General features: G+C 42.9%; 1 long non-coding RNA gene across 1 annotated transcript in view; it reads right to left on the bottom strand.

The window, feature by feature from the left end:
• The window catches only part of LOC309634827, a 55227-nt gene extending 40176 nt beyond the window's left edge, over positions 1-15051 (bottom strand). Inside the window, exon 1 of the long non-coding RNA XR_014248451.1 lies at positions 12668-15051. This is a non-coding gene — a long non-coding RNA (uncharacterized lncRNA). The remainder of the gene's footprint in view (positions 1-12667) is intronic.
• Between the last annotated feature and the right edge of the window lie 4169 nt (positions 15052-19220).

Raw genomic sequence — 19220 nt, 5'->3', positions numbered from 1 at the left:
ACAGGGACCACAAAAATACTATTTATGAGTTTAAAAATGCATCGGGTCTCAAAGTATCATCCTGTATCTTTCCCATCTCCTCACTAACCCAGCTTGTCTGGTTTAGAGATATTCTGCAGCATCATCCCAGGTGTCCCATTCCTGGCAATTATAAGCTTCTACCAAATAACCAGCATATACCAGCCAAGAGACTAAGGACAACATTAGATGCGTTGTGACATTGGGAACTCAGTCAATGTCCCTACTGGGGTCCCAGGCTGAGAACAGATATCTTGGGCATTGTATTCATTTCCTTTTGCTGCTGTAACAAATTACCACAGTTTATTGTCTTAAAGTTTTGGATCTCAGAGGTTTAAAATGGGTCTTACTAGGCTAAAATCAAGGTATCGTCACGGGGTACATTCCTTCTGGAGACTCTCAGGGAGAATTCACTTCCTTGATTTTCCCAGTTCCCGGAGGCCACCTGCATCCCTTGGCTCATGGTCCCATTTCTGCAACTTCAAAGCCAACAACATCAGGCCAACCCCTTCTCACTCAGCCTTCTCTCTGGTCCTCTCTCTTCTGTCTCCCTCTTCCACTAGTAAGAGCTCTTATGATTATATTGAGCCTGGGTCATCGAGTGTACTCTTCCCAACTCAAGGTCAGCTAATTAGCAAACTTAATTCCATCTGCAACCTTAATTCTCTTTGCCATGTAATCTAACACACTCATGGGTTCCAGGGCTCAGGACATGGATGGCTTTGCAGCCATCATTCTGCCCACCACAGGTAGGCAGAACAGGAAAGCAAAGTCCCCGAGTCCTGGGAACCAGCGGCTCAGGATGGAGAATGGAAGGCCTGCACTAGAGAACACTGTCTCCACAGAGCCCTCGGCCAAAGGGCCAGTGCTGCCATCCACCCCCGGGAGGTCGTCAGAGCACCCCTGCTTCTCAGGTGGCTTCTTCTTTGAGGAAAGAGTGTGAAGTGATGAACTAACCCATGCTAAGAGACTCCCCAAGTCTTCCCGTGACACAGGCACTCCCTGAGGAAGGGGCACCACTTGACACAGGGAGATGATTGACCAATGGTGAAATTTCAGACTTCATTTGGGAAATTATTCGGATGATTCTCAAAATACACCATGTACTCACTTCTCTCCCCACCTTTGCAGTTAGGCTGCCCTTATGCCAAAGCAACAACAGTCAGAGCATCACGTGTGCATGAGAATGAGAAAGGGATAGAACACAAAGACCCAACACACACACACACACACACACACCACTTTCTTATTGTTCTTAGACATCCAAAGGATCTTTTTCCCATATAGGAAGTTAAATAGGAAGAGAGTAACTTTTCCATTACAATATGCTGTTGCCTCCCCCTAGGGGTGCCAGTATGGGTCGGTTAATGTCCTGTGAAGAGCAGGGGTGAGATTCTTTATGGGGTAGTGTTTATCCTCACCATATGTTTTCTGGTATTGACTGAGAGTGTTAATTGGCGTTTCAGGAATCAGGAGGGGGAAGATCAAGGGCATCTAGGGAGAATGCATCACCTAGTGTTCACCCTACCCTCAATTAGTAGGTTAACGCGTCTAAATGCTCATAATTTGTGCTGATCTACTGCTTACCCAGCAAATGGGTCCCACTTGGAATGTGCTGTATGTCAGCCTGACAGTTTTCCTGTCTTCTAGTTTACTTAGAAAAAAAAACAGGGAGGTTTTATTTTTTAATACGGTGGCTGCAAATAAAAGTGAGTGTGACTACGCTGAGATTCGCAAGTAATTGAAGGTTTGGGTGGCACCTGGGTGTCCTGACTCCATCCCCTCATCCCAGGAAGACCTCCCACCCCACCGCCATGCCCAAGCCTCATTTTCCCATTTCTCACCCCACATTCTCACCTGCCTCCCTGGGTACCCATGGTAATCCCTTCCCGAGTCTGTCAAGGCGCTTGCCCTCTTCCCCTACAAACCCAAACCCACTCTTCTCCAGAGAGCTTCCCGATACTTTTTGAATATCCAACCTCACTACAAATAAAGACATTCCACTTAAAACTACACAGAAAGATGGAATCTCAAAATAGAGAAGATTCTAAGAACTGATGACACTCAGTATAATGAGGCTGCTGACAGTGTGGATAAATAGGTGCTGTGGTTTGGAGGGTTTGGAACCACTTAGCTGGAAGGCAATTTAGACACAATTATCAAGAGTCCTTCAAATGTTTATGTGCTCTGACTCTGCAATTCCTCTGTAGGAATCCATGTTAAGAACACAAAGAGAAATGTAGTCAAAGACTGAATGTGCAATGTTTTTCATCACTCAGTTACTTGAAATTGAAAAAAAGAAAAAAAACTTGGAAACAAAAGTACTATCATCTGAATGTTTGTGTCTCCCTAAAATTCATATGCTGAAATCCTAACCCCTAAAGGTGATGGTATTAGCAGGCGGGGCCTCTGGGAGGTGATTAGATCATGAGGGTGGAGCCCTCATGAACGGGATTAGTGCTCTTATAAAAGAGGCCCCAGAGAGATCCCTAGCCTCCTTCCACCAGGTCAGGATACAAAGAGAAGTTTGCAATCTGGAAGAGGGCTCTTCCTTGACCATGCTGGCACCGTGACCTCAGACCTCCAGCCTCCAGAACTGTGAACAATAAATTTCTGCTATATAAGGCATCCATTCCATGGTATTTTGTTACAGGAGCCTTAACAGACTAAGACACAATGAATCCTAACAACAGAAAGGTAGTTAAATAAATAATGCAGCCATTAAAAATTATGTCTTACAGGAATAAAGATGCAGACATAGAGAATGGACTTGAGGACACAGGGAGGGGGAAGGGGAAGCTGGGACAAAGTGAGAGAGTGGCATGGACATATATACACTACCAAGTGTAAAATAGATAGCTAGTGGGAAGCAGCCGCATAGCACAGGGAGATCAGCTCAGTGCTTTGTGACCACCTAGAGGGGTGGGATAGGGAGAGTGGGAGGGAGACACAAGAGGGAGGAGATATGGGGATATATGTATATGTATAGCTGATTCACTTTGTTATAAAGCAGAAACTAACACACCATTGTAAAGCAATTATACTCCAATAAAGACCTTAAAAAGGATTGGAACCAAGATGGCAGAGTAGAAAGACGTGCTCTCACTCCCTCTTGTGAGAACACCAGAATCACAACAAGCTGCCAGACAATCACTGACAGGAAGACACTGGAACTCACGAAAAAAGATACCCCACATCCAAAGACAAAGGAGAAGCCACAATGAGATGGTAGGAGGGGCGCAATCTCAGCAAAATCAAATCCCATAACTGCTGGGTGGGTGACTCACAGACTGGCGAACACTTATACCACAGAAGTCCACCCACTGGAGTGAAGGTTCTGAGCCCCACGTCAGGCTTCCCAACCTGGGGGTCTGGCAATGGGAGGAGGAATTCCTAGAGAATCAGACTTTGAAGACTAGTGGGATTTGATGGAAGGACTTCGACAGGACTGGGGGAAACAGAGACTCCACTCTTGGAGGGCACACACAAAGTAATGTGCACATCGGGACCCAGGGGAAGGAGCAGTGAACCCAGGGGAGACTGAACCAGACCTACCTGCTAGTGTTGGAGGGTCTCCTGCAGAGGTGGGGGTGGCTGTGGCTCACCATGGGGACAAGGACACTGGCAGCAGAAGTTCTGGTAAGTACTCCTTGGTGTGAGCCCTCCCAGAGTCTGCCATTAGCCCCACCAAAGAGCCCAGGTAGGCTCCAGTGTTGGGTTGCCTCAGGCCAAACAACCAACAGGGAGGGAACCCACCCCACCCATCAGCAGTCAAGCAGATTAAAGTTTTACTGAGCTCTGCCCACCAGAGCAACAGTCAGCTCTACCCACCACCAGTTCTTCCCATCAGGAAACTTGCAAAATCCTCTCAGATAGCCTCATCCACCAGAGGGCAGACAGCAGAAGCAAGAACTACAATCCTGCAGCCTGTGGAACAAAAACCACATTCACAGAAAGATAGACAAGATGAAAAGGCAGAGGGCTACGTACCAGATGAAGGAACAAGATAAAACCCCAGAAAAACAACTAAATGAAGTGGAGATAGGCAACCTTCCAGAAAAAGAATTCAGAATAAGAATAGTGAAGATGATCCAGAACCTCGGAAAAACAATGGAGGCAAAGATCAAGAAGATGAAAGAAATGTTTAACAAAGACCTAGAAGAATTAAAGAGCAAACAAACAGAGATGAACAATATAATAACTGAAATGAAAACTACACTAGAAGGAATCAACAGCAGAGTAACTGAGGCAGAAGAACAGATAAGTGACCTGGAACATAGAATGGTGGAATTCACTGCTGCGGAACAGAATAAAGAAAAAAGAATGAAAAGAAATGAAGACAGCCTAAGAGACCTCTGGGACAACATTAAATGCAACAACATTCGCATTATAGGGGTCCCAGAAGGAGAAGAGAGAGAGAAAGGACCCGAAAAAATATTTGAAAAGATTATAGTCAAAAACTTCCCTAACATGGGAAAGGAAATAGCCACCCAAGTCCAGGAAGCACAGCGAGTCCCATACAGGATAAACCCAAGGAGAAACATGCCGAGACATATAGTAATCAAACTGGCAAAAATTAAAGACAATGAAAAATTATTGAAAGCAGCAAGGGAAAAACGACACAAAACATACAAGGGAACTCCCATAAGGTTAACAGCTGATTTCTCAGCAGAAACTCTACAAGCCAGAAGGGAGTGGCATGATATACTTAAAGTGATGAAAGGGAAGAACCTACAACCAAGATTAGTCTACCCGGCAAGGATCTCATTCAGATTTGATGGAGAAATCAAAAGCTTTACAGACAAGCAAAGGCTAAGAGAATTCAGCACCACCAAACCAGCTCTACAACAAATGCTAAAGGAACTTCTCTAAGTGGGAAACACAAGAGAAGAAAAGGACCTATAAAAACAAACCCAGAACAATTCAGAAAATGGTCATAGGAACATAAATATCGATAATTACCTGAAACGTGAATGGATTAAATGCTCCAACCAAAAGACACAGGCTTGCTGAATGGATACAAAAACAAGACCCATATATATGCTGTCTACAAGAGACCCACTTCAGACCTAGGTACACATACAGACTGAAAGTGAGGGGATGGAAAAAGAGATTCCATGCAAATGGAAATCAAAAGAAAGCTGGAGTAGCAATACTCATATCAGATAAAATAGATTTTAAAATAAAGAATGTTACAAGAGACAAGGAAGGACAGTACATAATGATCAAGGGATCAATCCAAGAAGAAGATCTAACAATTATAAATATATATGCACCCAACATAGGAGGACCTCAATACATAAGGCAACTGCTAACAGCTATAAAACAGGAAATCGACAGTAACACAGTAATAGTGGGGGACTTTAACACCTCACTTACACCAATGGACAGATCATCCAAAAATGAAAATAAATAAAGAAACAGAAGCTTTAAATGACACAATAGACCAGATAGATTTAATTGATATTTATAGGACATTCCATCCAAAAACAGCAGATTACACTTTCTTCTCAAGTGTGCACAGAACATTCTCCAGGATATATCACATCTTGGGTCACAAATCAAGTCTCAGTAAATTTAAGAAAACTGAAATCATATCAAGCATCTTTTCTGACCACAACACTATGAGATTAGAAATCAATTACAGGGAAAAAAAATGTAAAAAACACAAACACATGGAGGCTAAACAATACGTTACTAAATAACCAAGAGATCACTGAAGAAATCAAAGAGGAAATCAAAAAATACCTAGAGACAAATGACAATGAAAACACGACAATCCAAAACCTATGGGATGCAGCAAAAGCAGTTCTAAGAGGGAAGTTTATACCTATACAAGCCTACCTCAAGAAACAAGAAAAATCTCAAATAAACAATCTAACCTTACACCTAAAGGAACTAGAGAAAGAAGAACAAACAAAACCCAAAGTTAGCAGAAGGAAAGAAATCATACAGATCAGAGCAGAACTAAATGAAATAGAAACAAAGAAAACAATAGCAAAGATCAATAAAACTAAAAGCTGGTTCTTTGAGAAGATAAACAAAATTGATAAACCATTAGCCAGACTCATCAAGAAAAAGAGGGAGAGGACGCAAATCAATAAAATCAGAAATGAAAAAGGAGAAGTTACAACAGACACTGCAGAAATACAAAGCATCCCAAGAGACTACTACAAGCAACTGTATGCCAATAAAATGGACAACCTGGAAGAAATGGACAAATTCTTAGAAAGGTATAACCTTCCAAGACTGAAGCAGGAAGAAATAGAAAATATGAACAGACCAATCACAAGTAATGAAATTGAAACTGTGATTAAAAATCTTCCAACACAAAAGTCTAGGACCAGATGGCTTCACAGGTGAATTCTATCAAACGTTTAGAGAAGAGCTAACACCCATCCTTCTCAAACTCTTCCAAAAAATTGCAGAGGAGGGAACACTTCCAAACTCATTCTATGAGGCCACCATCACCCTGATACCAAAACCAGAAAAAGATACTACAAAAAAAGAAAACTACAGACCAATATCACTGATGAATATAGATGCAAAAATCCTCAACAAAATACTAGCAAACAGAATCCAACAACACATTAAAAGGATCATACATCATGATCAAGTGGGATTTATCCCAGGGATGCAAGGATTCTTCAATTTACGCAAATCAATCCATGTGATACACCATATTAACAAATTGAAGAATAAAAACCATATGATCATCTCAATAGATGTAGAAAAAGTTTTGGACAAACTTCAACACCCATTTATGATAAAAACTCTCCAGAAAGTGGGCACAGAGGGAACCTACCTCAACATAATAAAGGCCATATACGACAAACCCACAGCAAACATCATTCTCAATGGTGAAAAACTGAAAGCATTTCCTCTAAGATCAGGAACAAGACAAGGATGTCCACTCTCACCGCTATTATTCAACATAGTTTTGGAAGTCCTAGCCTCGGCAATCAGAGAAGAAAAAGAAATAAAAGGAATACAAATTGGAAAAGAAGAAGTAAAACTGTCACTGCAGATGACATTATACTATACACAGAGAATCCTAAAGATGCCACCAGAAAACTACTAGAGCTAATCAATGAATTTGGTAAAGTTGCAAGATACAAAATTAATGCACAGAAATCTCTTGCATTCCTATATACTAATGATGAAAAATCTGAAAGAGAAATTAAGGAAACACTCCCATTTACCATTGCAACAAAAAGAATAAAATACCTAGGAATAAACCTACCTAGGGAGACAAAAGACCTGTATGCAGAAAACTATAAGACACTGATGAAAGAAATTAAAGATGATACCAACAGATAGAGAGATATATCATGTTCTTGGATTGGAAGAATCAATATTGTGAAAATGACTATACTCCCCAAAACAATCTACAGATTCAATCAATGCAATCCCTATCAAATTACCAATGGCATTTTTTACAGAACTAGAACAAAAAATCTTAAAATTTGTATGGAGACACAAAAGACCCCGAATAGCCAAAGCAGTCTTGAGGGAAAAAAACGGAGTTGGAGGAATCAGACTCCCTGACTTCAGACTATACTATAAAGCTACAGTAATCAAGACAATATGGTACTGGCACAAAAACAGAAACATAGATCAATGGAACAAGATAGAAAGCCCAGAGGTAAACCCACGCACCTATTGTCAACTAATCTGTGACAAAGGAGGCAAGGATATACAATGGAGAAAAGACAGTCTCTTCAATAAGTGGTGCTGGGAAAACTGGACAGCTACACGTAAAAGATAAATTAGAATACTCCCTAACACCATACACAAAAATAAACTCAAAATGGATTAGAGACCTAAATGTAAGACTGGACACTATAAAACTCTTAGAGGAAAACATAGGAAGAACACTCTTTGACATAAATCACAGCAAGATCTTTTTTGATCCATCTCCTAGAGTAATGGAAATAAAAACAAAAATAAACAAATCGGATTTAATGAAACTTCAAAGCTTTTGCACAGCAAAGGAAACCCTAAAGAAGATGAAAAGACAACCCTCAGAATGGGAGAAAATATTTGCAAACAAATCAACGGACAAAGGATTAATCTCCAAAATATATAAACAGCTCATGCAGCTCAATATTAAAAGTACAAACAACCCAATCCAAAAATGGGCAGAAGACCTAAATAGACATTTCTCCAAAGAAGACATACAGATGGCCAAGAAGCACATGAAAAGCTGCTCAATCATCACTAATTATTAGAGAAATGCAAATCAAAACTACAATGAGGTATCACCTCACACCAGTTAGAATGGGCTTCATCAAAAAATCTACAAACAACAAATGCTGGAGAGGGTGTGGAGAAAAGGGAACCCTCTTGCACTGTTGGTGGGAATGTAAACTGATACAGCCACTATGGAGAACAGTATGGAGGTTCCTTAAAAAACTAAAAATAGAATTACCATATGATCCAGCAATCCCACTACTGGGCATATACCCAGAGAAAACCACAATTCAAAAAGATACATGCACCCCAATGTTCACTGCAGCACTATTTACAGTAGCCAGGTCATGGAAGCAACCTAAATGCCCATCGACAGACGAATGGATAAAGAAGATGTGGTACATATATACAATGGAATATTACTCAGCCATAAAGGAACGAAATTGGGTCATTTGTTGAGATGTGGATGGATCTAGAGACTGTCATACAGAGTGAAGTAAGTCAGAAAGAGAAAAACAACTATCGTATATTAACACATATATGTGGAACCTAGAAAAATGGTACAGATGAACCGGTTTGCAGGACAGAAATTGAGACACAGATGTAGAGAACAAACGTATGGACACCAAGCGGGGAAATCAGCGGGGGGGTGGGGGTGGGGGTGTGATGAATTGGGCGATTGGGATTGACATGTACACACTGATGTGTATAAAATGGATGACTAATAAGAACCTGCTGTATAAAAAAAAAAGACGTTAAAAAAATAGAGAAAAAAGAAAAAGAAAACGAAGGCATGGGGGGATGGGTAAATGCTGAAAAGCCAAATTAAAAACAAATTATGAATGAAAAAAAATTATGTCTTAGAAAAATATTTGATAAGACCGGAAAATAATGAAAATACAATTTTAAGTAAAATAGCAGGATACACTCCCATCCCCAAATTTGCTTCACATATTGAATTATTAGTCAGGATTTTTCCGTAGTATTTCTTATTGCTCCTACTCTTCCTGATGTGTTATTAATTACCACAGGGAAGAGATGACACAGCAAAAAGTGGAAAACACAGGAGTCAGTTCTTGATTCAAATTCATTTGCCCTGACTTAGGCAAAATAATTGGAAAGATGAGATGTGAAGAAGAGCAAAGCCCCCCACATACCCTACCTCAGGGTTAGATAAAGACCTTCTTGCCTGGATCAAGGAAGAGGTGAAGGAGACGCAGAGAAGTAAAGAGCGTATTCATATCGTGTGTGTGTGTGTGTGTGTGTGTGTGTGTGTGTGTGTGAGTGTGTGTGTGCTGGGGAAGAGCATGAAATATGATGATAGGTTGGAAAAAATGGAGAGCAAAGGGAACCTAGGCTCTTCCTGAACAGAGCTCCGGGAAACAGCAGAGTGATGCAGAGTTCCCTATGCCCAAGGAGGAAAGAGCCACACGCTGTGTCTAGGCTGATAAGCACTTCATCACACACACCCAGTTCCCAGGAAAGCATGGGAGCAGCAGGACAAATCAGTGCCAGGATTGGCATGGAAGTCCCAGGCCCTTCGATGGCCTCGTGAAATCTCCTACAGCCCCGGGTGGCACCAAAACAGCCAGGCAATCCTGGGTGATCATGAAAGCAGGGAAGTGACTGAGAGACAGAGGCCCTGGCCCTCAGAGGACCAGTGCACACTCTCCCTCAAAGCTTTAGAATTGAACCAGCTCTTTGGTTCTTTCACCAAAGACCAGACACAGAGTTCCCTCCTATTCTGCGTGCCATCGTCAGGGACCCCACCACACAGTCACATTTTAAACTTCTGACCTATGTGCAATCAGTTCTCAGACCCCGTATCTGGTCAAGCCTGTCCGCTCTGGCTACCCTCCTCAGATGAAACCCTCCTCCAACAGCACGGCTGGACTACTGGGCCCCGGAGAAGGTTTTCCCACCGTCCAGGCTCTTTCCTCTTCGTTGCTAACCCCCTGTTGCCAGCAGTCATCTTCCTGAAACTCTGATCCCACCGGCCCTGCTCGGAAGTCCCCAGCAGGTCCTCAGCCCAGAGCTCAGGCTTTACCTGTCCCCCGGGCCACATGATATCCAGACCCACCCAATGAATCCACCTACCTCCCCATTCTCTGCAACAGAAACCCGATTTCAGACTCTCTTCTCACCTGGAGCATCTTTGCAATCCAAACTAGCCACGCTTCAAATTCCAAGTCAAGTCCCATTTTCTCTAGCAATATTTCCCCATCCTTTTAGTTCCCACGGATCTCGCCTTTCTTTGATTCTTATGGCGCTTATTATCTAAACCAGTTCCTCAAATTCTTAACCACTTATGGCCTCGTATTTTTTCATAACTGAAGTGTATGTTGTCTCTATGGCACAACCACCCAACCTGGCCAAGTTCAGGGGTGGAGGCGGGGGCATGGGGAGGGAATGCGTCTTCTGCACCAGTTGCCCAATGATGAGAGTGCAGGAAGTGCTCCTTAGTGCATTCACTGAACATCAGTTCCTTTCCTAATCCTTCATTCCCAGCTGCATTCAGGGCTGATGGGAAAAGGAACAGATTGCAGATCGGACCAACGGGCAGAGCGGGGACCTGGGAAAGGATCCCCAGCAAAGGGGAGAGTGCTCACGCCAGAACACAGCTTAGGCCTCCCCGGTGAAGGAATTTATTTAAACGCTGTACTTAAGACTACATTCTCTATCAGAGAACAGACTTGTGGTTGCCAAGAGGAGGGTGGAGTGAGAGAGGGATGGATTGGGAGTTTAAATTAGCAGAGGCAAACTGTTATATATAGGATGGATAAACAATAAGGTCCTACTGTCTAGCACGGGGAGCTATATTCCATATCCTGTGATAAACCATAATGGAAAATAATATGAAAGAGAATGTATATATATGTATGACTGTATATATGTTATATATATGTATATATGTATATATATGTATAACTGAATCACTTTGCTGTACAGCAGAAATTAACACAACATTGTAAATCAACTATACTTCAATAAAATACTTTTTAAAGTATTTTATTGAAGTATAAAGTATAAAAATAGTATTTAAAATACTATTTTATACTTCAATAAAATAAATTCTAAAAATAAAATAAAAAAGACTACATTGGTGAGACTTAAACGCCTAGACAATATTAGTACTGCTAATGTGTGCTTTCGGTCTGGGACAGGGAGAAAAGGCAAGGTTTTAAAGAAAAGAATATGAGTCTAGGACTTCTTTAGTGAAGCAGTTTAAGCACAATTTACCAAATGATGGTGCAAAGCAAAGGTCACAGAACAGCTGTGTGTGTGTGTGTGTGTGTGTGTGTGTGTGTGCTCGCGAGTGCACATTCATGGCCAAGAGAGCTAAGAGCTGGCCTATCACATTTTTACCAGAAACTGTTTAAACATATATGTTGAGATCAAGAAAGAAAAGTATACCCACCACATCAGAAGAGTAGATGAGGGAATATACAGGAAATTCACACACACACACACACACACACACACACACACACACAAATACAAAAGTTCAACAAGCATAGGGAAAACATCCCACCTTATTAGTAATCAGTCAAAAATCTCTTTCCCTCCTCCTTCCCTAAGGCCTAGGGGTATCATAAATGGGAATCTCAACAAACAAATTCAACTTGTGTTTGCTTTCCGTCTACTGTGTGTCAGACACTGGGTAGCAATGCAAAGCCATCAACAAGTTCAAGCAAGAGAAGACATGCTCACCTCCATGAGCCCATCGTTGTAGAGGATGGACAGGCGGAGGGGAGACAGCACAAGGTAATCTAAGCGGCGGTAGTGCAGGTGACAACATTTGCTTCCAACTCAAGTCATTCTCTTCTTCCTTCTAACCTATTTCCTCTCTTTTTAATTTTAATTCACTCTAACTACCAATATTACAAGTCCAGCCAAAGGGATGTCTTTATAAAAGGCTAAAGAATTTTCACAAAAACTGTATCTGGCTTTTACTTTTCACCAAAGTGTTAAATTCTGAAACTTGGAGGTTGTGTACAAAGGTGCTCAAATTCAGGAGTGAAAATGAGCCATGTATTTTGGCTGCTTGAGTTAAGTGAACCAGAGATCAGTAGACACTTCCCAGATGAAAAGTCAATTCGCTTCAAAGAATTATTTTCTCTTTAATAAATTGTAAAGCATGAGAGTAAGTCACTTGGCACGTTTCTGGAGCTGTGGGACTGACACATACTAATAATGGCTATGGTGGTCATCTGATCAACAGTGAGCTGCTATCTCTCCCACAGAGGAGGAGAAAGACACCCAGGGCAGGAGTCTGATCTCAGCTTTTCAACTACAGAGATATTCTATTTTAAATGTATTCTGTTTTACTTGGTTTTGCTTTCTTTCTCCCTCCTCATCAAATAAAACAAATGCTAGGTGTTATTTTATGAGAAACCCTAGGTCTTCTCAAAAGGAATAAGGAGCAGAAGTTCAGCTCCCCAGAGCTCCTGCTCACCTTGAACGCTTTCCTCGGCTGGTGGAGAACATGACTGGAATCAAAACGCAGATTGATGTGCGTGGAGATGGGCTCCAGCTCCGGGTGACGCGGTGGGATTTGGCTCTGAGAGAGCTCGGCACTCCGTTAGAGATGTACCGTGTCCATGCCTTGGCTGTAAGTGACTCCAGGTTTGGTGCTTCTGCGTGGAAAGGGCACTTGGTTAAATAAGCTAATGCGATGTGGTGAATCAACTCAGCTGGGAAATCTTCTGGAAAGTGGCTCAGGCCTCCATTTCTGTTGTTACCAAATGCAAGCTTGTGTGCCCAACACACAGTGAGGCCAAACAATACCGAAATGTCAGAGTCTGGAGCAGAGAAAGGTTTACTGCAGGGCCATGCCAGGAGAACGGGTGGCTCCTGCCCTCAAAACCCCCAACTCCCCAAAGGCTTTCAGCAAAGCATTTGTAAAGGCCAGGTGAGGGAGGGGGGTTGCAGGATATGCGATCAGCTCGTGCACAGACCTCTGATTGGCTGATGGTGAGGTAACAGGGAGGTTAACATGATCAACCCTTAGGCGCCAGAAGGTCTGGGGGCGTGATTACACGCTCGGAATCATCAAGCAGTTAATTCCTTCCATTTGGTGGTGGTTTTCAGCATCTGAAAAACTCAGGAAATATACATGAGATACTATTATCTAGGTACTTGAGAGAGGAGCTACAACAGAGGATATGGGGGAGGGGTCTGTCCCGGAAGGCCCCCATAGGGTCCTGCTCGGTTACACTGTCACGGAAGAGAAAAAGGAGCTTTCTCCAGCTCTCTCCACGTGAACGGTACACCACTGGCCAATTCAGGGAAAGCTGAAATTAATTAATCCAATTGCTCGGCATCGAGGAGGCATAACCGTGGTATTTAAAGGTAGATACAGTCCAGAATCCTGAGTGGACCAGGATCTTGCCATAGTTGGCTACTTTTCAGCAGCTTAAGCTGTGGAAGCTCCCTTATACATTTCAAAATTGCTTTTGCATACTCGTGTTCCAGAGAGCATTCACTCTCACTCCGTTGTTATTGTTTCATTTCACCAGCTGTTGATTGAGCCCCCGACCAGGTGTCTGGCACTGTGCTAGGCACAGCAGAGACAAAGATCAACGGGACAGGAGCCCCGCCTCTACTGAGCTCAGTACCAAGAGAGAGCAGTTTTTCTATTGGGAGCCACCTTTTAATCTAGACATTTGTTTACAATTCTACTGTCAGAGAGGGAGAAAAAAAACCTAAATCTCCCCTAGATGGTTTCTTTGGATGGCCAACGAAAACATTTTATAACTGAGAGCACTGGATGAAGATTCCTCTTTAAAATCCTTCCACCTCTAGCAAAGGGACCACTCAAGACATTTCCAAGTGAGGAGGGAGATATTATGGAAAAGATAAGATTACCCAGGGAAAAGTTATTAGAAAATATGTTGAAGGACCTTATGATGAAGGCCCTGTTGGCTACAGAGGACTGTTTGTCAGACTATAGAGTTACCTACAGCCATTCACACAGTCTGGTGGAGTAGGGCTTCCAGGACCCGCTGTGCAATCTCAGGGACAGAAGGCCTCTGCTCATACAAGTCCAAGTTTTGTGCCTTTCTGAGTTTTAAGAATTGCACTACCAAATCTTCCCTTCTCTGGACCCTCATTCATGGAAATAAAATCATGAGAAAAAAAATTACTCTTTCTGCCAAGAGAAGCAGGAGAAGGAAACCACACACAAAGGTCATAAATGTTCAATACACACTGTGATCCCTGCTCATCCTTCCCTGGGCTCCCAGAACATCTACATCCCTGCTTCTAGCACTGGCCATATCAGTCTGTAGTTGATTATGTATGTACACCGGTCTCCACATTCTAGCATGTGAGCTTCCCCTGAGGCAGAGGATATGCCAAATCCACCTTTGTGAATACCCCAGAATAGGGCCAGATGAGCTGGTGGATGAGGGGCTTTTGGCCAGCACTGCACCAGGAATCTCGGGGACACATAGGAAGTGCTGCCTTGGCCCTTCCCCCAGAAAGGGCCTCAAGAAGGGGTGTGATTCCATAGTCCTTGAGCAAGAGGGGAGTACAGCATAGAAGGGACAGGGTGCCGCCAAGACAACCCCACCACCAAGACCAACTACGTCAATTGCAGTGTTTCATGCAAAATGAAAATGCAGCTGTCCTCTGTTTAAAAACTATTAAGAATGTCAAGACTGGACAGCAGAAACCAAGTGTGGGCCCCTGTGCGGCTACATAGGTCCCACGCCCACAAAGCCAGCCCAGCTTGGCACCTCCTCTGCGTCCTCTACCCTTTATATTTACCCCTATTGTAGCACTAACCTCTCAACTGAAATTTGTTTGCTGTTCTTACCCCCCACCCCTCAACAGTGAGTCCTTGAGTCCTTTGAGGGTAAACATTGTATCTTACTGATTTGTTTTCTCAACTCTTGATACAATGCGTGACTGATAACAGGTGCTCAATAAACATGAATTTAATTCAGTGAAATGGAATGAAACAGAATGGAATGGTATGCCCTCCATGTATCTTCTTGTCTAGAGATTCCAGAACGCTTTGAGGTAGAAACGGGTCCAGGGAACAGTGGTTTCAAAAAGTTTGTGATTCAGTGGCTGTGATCCTCTCACCTGTAGAAAAGCAGAAATTTAATTTGTTTTTCTCTTTGGAAAGTGGATGCCTCTGCATGGCTGTGCCTCCTCTTCCTTCCTGAGCTGTAAGATGGAGCAGCAAGAACACTCTAGGAAGGAATAAGACAGACCCAGTGACCTTCTCAAAATCTCTTAGTCTGGGCTTCCCTGGTGGCGCAGTGGTTGAGAATCCGCCTGCCAATGCAGGGCACACGGGTTCGAGCCCTGGTCTGGGAAGATCCCACATGCCGCGGAGCAACTAAGCCCCTGCGCCACAACTACTGAGCCTGCGCGTCTGGAGCCTGTGCTCCGCAACAAGAGAGGCCGCGACGGTGAGAGGCCCGCGCACCGCGATGAAGAGTGGCCCCCGCTTGCCGCAACTAGAGAAAGCCCTCGCACGGAAACGAAGACCCAACACAGCCAAAAATAAATAAATAAATAAATAAATAAATTTATTTTAAAAAACTTTTAGTCTTTTGAATATAAATGTTTATTTTAATCCTAAAAACCAATAATTATACAGATAAAAAACAAGGACCTACTGATAGCACAGGGAACTATATTCAATACCTTGTAATAACCTACACTAGAAAAGAATCTGAAAAAGAATATATATATATATATATATATATATATATATATATATATATATATATATCTGAATCCCTTTGCTGTACACCTAGAATTAACACATCATTGTAAATCAACTACACTTCAATTAAAAATTATTTTAGGATGTTTTGCCTAATGGCTGCTTTCAAAGGGAGATCCCTTCCTAGAGCAATCCTGTGGTGTCTGCAGCACAGTGAGACTGGGGTCAATATGACCCCCTGCTCTGCAGTACCTGAGTTCTTTCCTCTCCCTAATTGACTCTCAGAATCAGAGCTGTCCTGAGCTGTCTTCAGCCAAGACTGGTTTACTCTCAGTAGCACATTGGTACATTTTCATTTAAGCTTTAATTAAACCTTGTCTGTTAAGATGTCAGTGACCCATCTTGGCATCTAAAAGGTAACACGTAAAACTTAATCTCCTAAGGTCCTAGAGCACAAAACCCTGGGAATGTGCAGGGGATATGCATGTGAACTCATTTCAGAAGAAGCGTATTTGGATGGGACTATTCTGAGTGAACGGAATTGGAAAAAAAAAAAAAAAAAGGGACTTCCCTGGTGGCACAGTGGGTAAGAATCCTCCTGCCAATGCAGGGACACGAGTTCAAACCCTGGTCCGGGAAGATCCCACATACCGCATAGCAACTAAGCCCGTGCGCCACAACTACTGAGTCTGCACGCCTAGGGCCCGTGCTCCACAACAAAAGAAGCCAACACAATGAGAAGCCCGTGCACCCAAATGAAGAGTAGGTCCCTCTTGCTCCAACTAGAGAAAGCCCGTGCGCAGCAACGAAGACCCAACGCAGCCAAAAAAAAAAAGACTATCTTTGATCAATGAGAAAATGTTTATAAAATCAAGATAAGTCAACTCATTAAGCCTATTTGTTTTGACTTAAATATTTTATGCTGTCACATTGTCTGGAAATATGGGAGGCTAATGGGGAAAGTATTCATATAGGAGGAACTGTCTAATAATATAGGAGTTTGGATTAAGGAATTCCAGAACTGGACCCACTCTGAGAGATCTGTAGTTATTAGTTCTCTACTACTGTATTAGTTTCCTATTGCTACTGTAACAAACTACTGCAAACTGGGTGGCTTAAAACAACGCAATTTATTCTCTTACAGTGCTGTAGGTCAGAAGTCTGACACAGGTCTCACTGGGTTAAAATCAAGGTGTCTGCAAGGTTGCATTCCTTTTGGAGACTCTAGAGGAGAATCCATTTCCTTGCCTTTTCCAGCTTCTAGAGGCCACCTGCATTCCTTAACTTGTGGCCCCTTCCTTCCTTCATCTTTCAAAACCAGCAGTGTTGCATCTCTCTGTAGTCACATTGCCCTCTGACCTTGGCCAGGAAAGATTCTCCACTCTTAAGAATCCATGTGGGGTTTCCCTGATGGCGCAGTGGTTAAGAATCCGCCTACCAATGCAGGGGACACGGGTTCGAGCCCTGGTCTGGGAAGATCCCACATGCCGCAGAGCAACTAAGCCCATGTGCCACAACTACTGAGCCTGCGCTCTAAAGCCCGCAAGCCACAACTACTGAGCCCACGTGCCACAACTACTGAAGCCCACGCGCCTAGAGCCTGTGCTCCGCAACAAGAGAAACCACTGCAATGAGAAGCCCGCGCACCGCAACGAAAAGTAGCCCCCACTTGCCTCAACTAGAGAAAGCCCGCGCGCAGCAATGAAGACCCAACACAGCCAAAAATAAAAGAAATAAATAAAAATTTAAAAAAAAAAAGAATCCATGTGATTAGACTGGACCAACCTGGTCCCCCTACAACTCCTCCTGCATGAGGCTGCACTTATCTTTGGTTCTGTACAACAATGGAGACATAAGCTTCCCTCATCTTGGCTTGACCTTCTAATGACCTTCATGGAAACATCCCCCCTGCCCCTGCCCATCTATCTGCATGCCCACTCCAGCCCCTCCTGCCCTCCCCCCAAGACCACCCGAAGCCCCTTTGGCAACCACAGGTACAGATATCCATCTCCCATTCAAGATGGTAGCTAGCTTTAAGCAATCACTAAATTCACATGTATGACACTGGAAGAGATTGAATAATTTTTTTCTGGACATCTCACTTTCTTTTACATAAACATTTTAAGGTCATTTCACTGTCCAAAGTAAGAAAGAGTATTTGGAATGTCAACATAATTATTTTCATTGGAACTTTATGACAGTAAAATGCACAAATCTAACCCATAACATTTGATTAGTAGATGCGGATAACAAGATAGAGCTATAACACAATCTTTATATCAAAATGTATTTTACCTCACCATAATTGACAGAGATCTATAGAAACACACAAAGCTTTTTTCTGCTCTACTGAAATATGAATCCTTTTAAAAAGATATAGAGAAATTAATAAAGTAATAGAAAGTATAGCTACCAACATTAAAAACAAAGCTGTGACAGAAGAGACTTCTCACTTACCTGTAATAAGAGATTTTTATTTATTTATTTATTATTTTTGGCTGCGTTGGATCTTTGTTGCTGCACGCGGGCTTTCTCTAGTCGAGGCGAGCGGGGGCTACTCTTCGTTGCGGTGCACGAGCTTCTCATTGCGGTGGCTTCTCTTGCTGTGGAGCACGGGCTCTAGGCGCGCAGGCTCAGTAGTTGTGGCTCACGGGCTCTAGAGCGCAGGCTCAGTAGTTGTGGCGCACGGGCTTAGCTGCTCCGCAGCATGTGGGATCTTCCCGGACCAGGGCTCGAACCCGTGTGCCCTGCATTGGCAGGCGGGTTCTTAACCACTGCGCTACCAGGGAAGTACTGTAAAAGAGATTTTTTTAAACTTGTTTTCTCTCCTTAACAAAGCAGATTTGGCTTACAAATTTTCACTTTCCCCTCATTGTTGCAAATCTCCCAACAAAAGTAAAAGTGTTAAAGTTTATTATCTATGTAACATTTCTGTTTCTCTGTTATCAAGTAGGTATTTAAATTATAAGCTTTTTTAACATGGGAAATTGTGACGCCTTTAAGGTCTTTTCTAAGTTGTGTGGGATGCTCCCAGGGGATTTTGTCTCTCTCTCTTTTTTTTTTTTTTTAAATTAAGTATACCTCTCTGCTTCCTTTCAGGAGGCAGGAATATGCAAGACCATCTCCATCAACCAGATTGCTTCTGAATTCTTCCACTTTCAGAAGCTTCCTGCCTCAGGTGTCTCAGATGTACCTGGGAGCATCAGCTTCCCGGGAGATCTCTCAGGTAGATGCTTGGGGTCTCAGGTCAGAACCGGCCCAGCCAAGGCACAGGGGGTGGGAGGAGAGGGTGGCACCCAAAGCCCTGGATCTAGACTGGCCGGGA

This window comes from Balaenoptera borealis, assembly GCF_965194805.1.
Source record: "Balaenoptera borealis genome assembly, chromosome: 9".
Lineage (NCBI taxonomy): Eukaryota > Metazoa > Chordata > Mammalia > Artiodactyla > Balaenopteridae > Balaenoptera > Balaenoptera borealis.
This window is presented reverse-complemented; position numbering and strand designations above follow the sequence as displayed.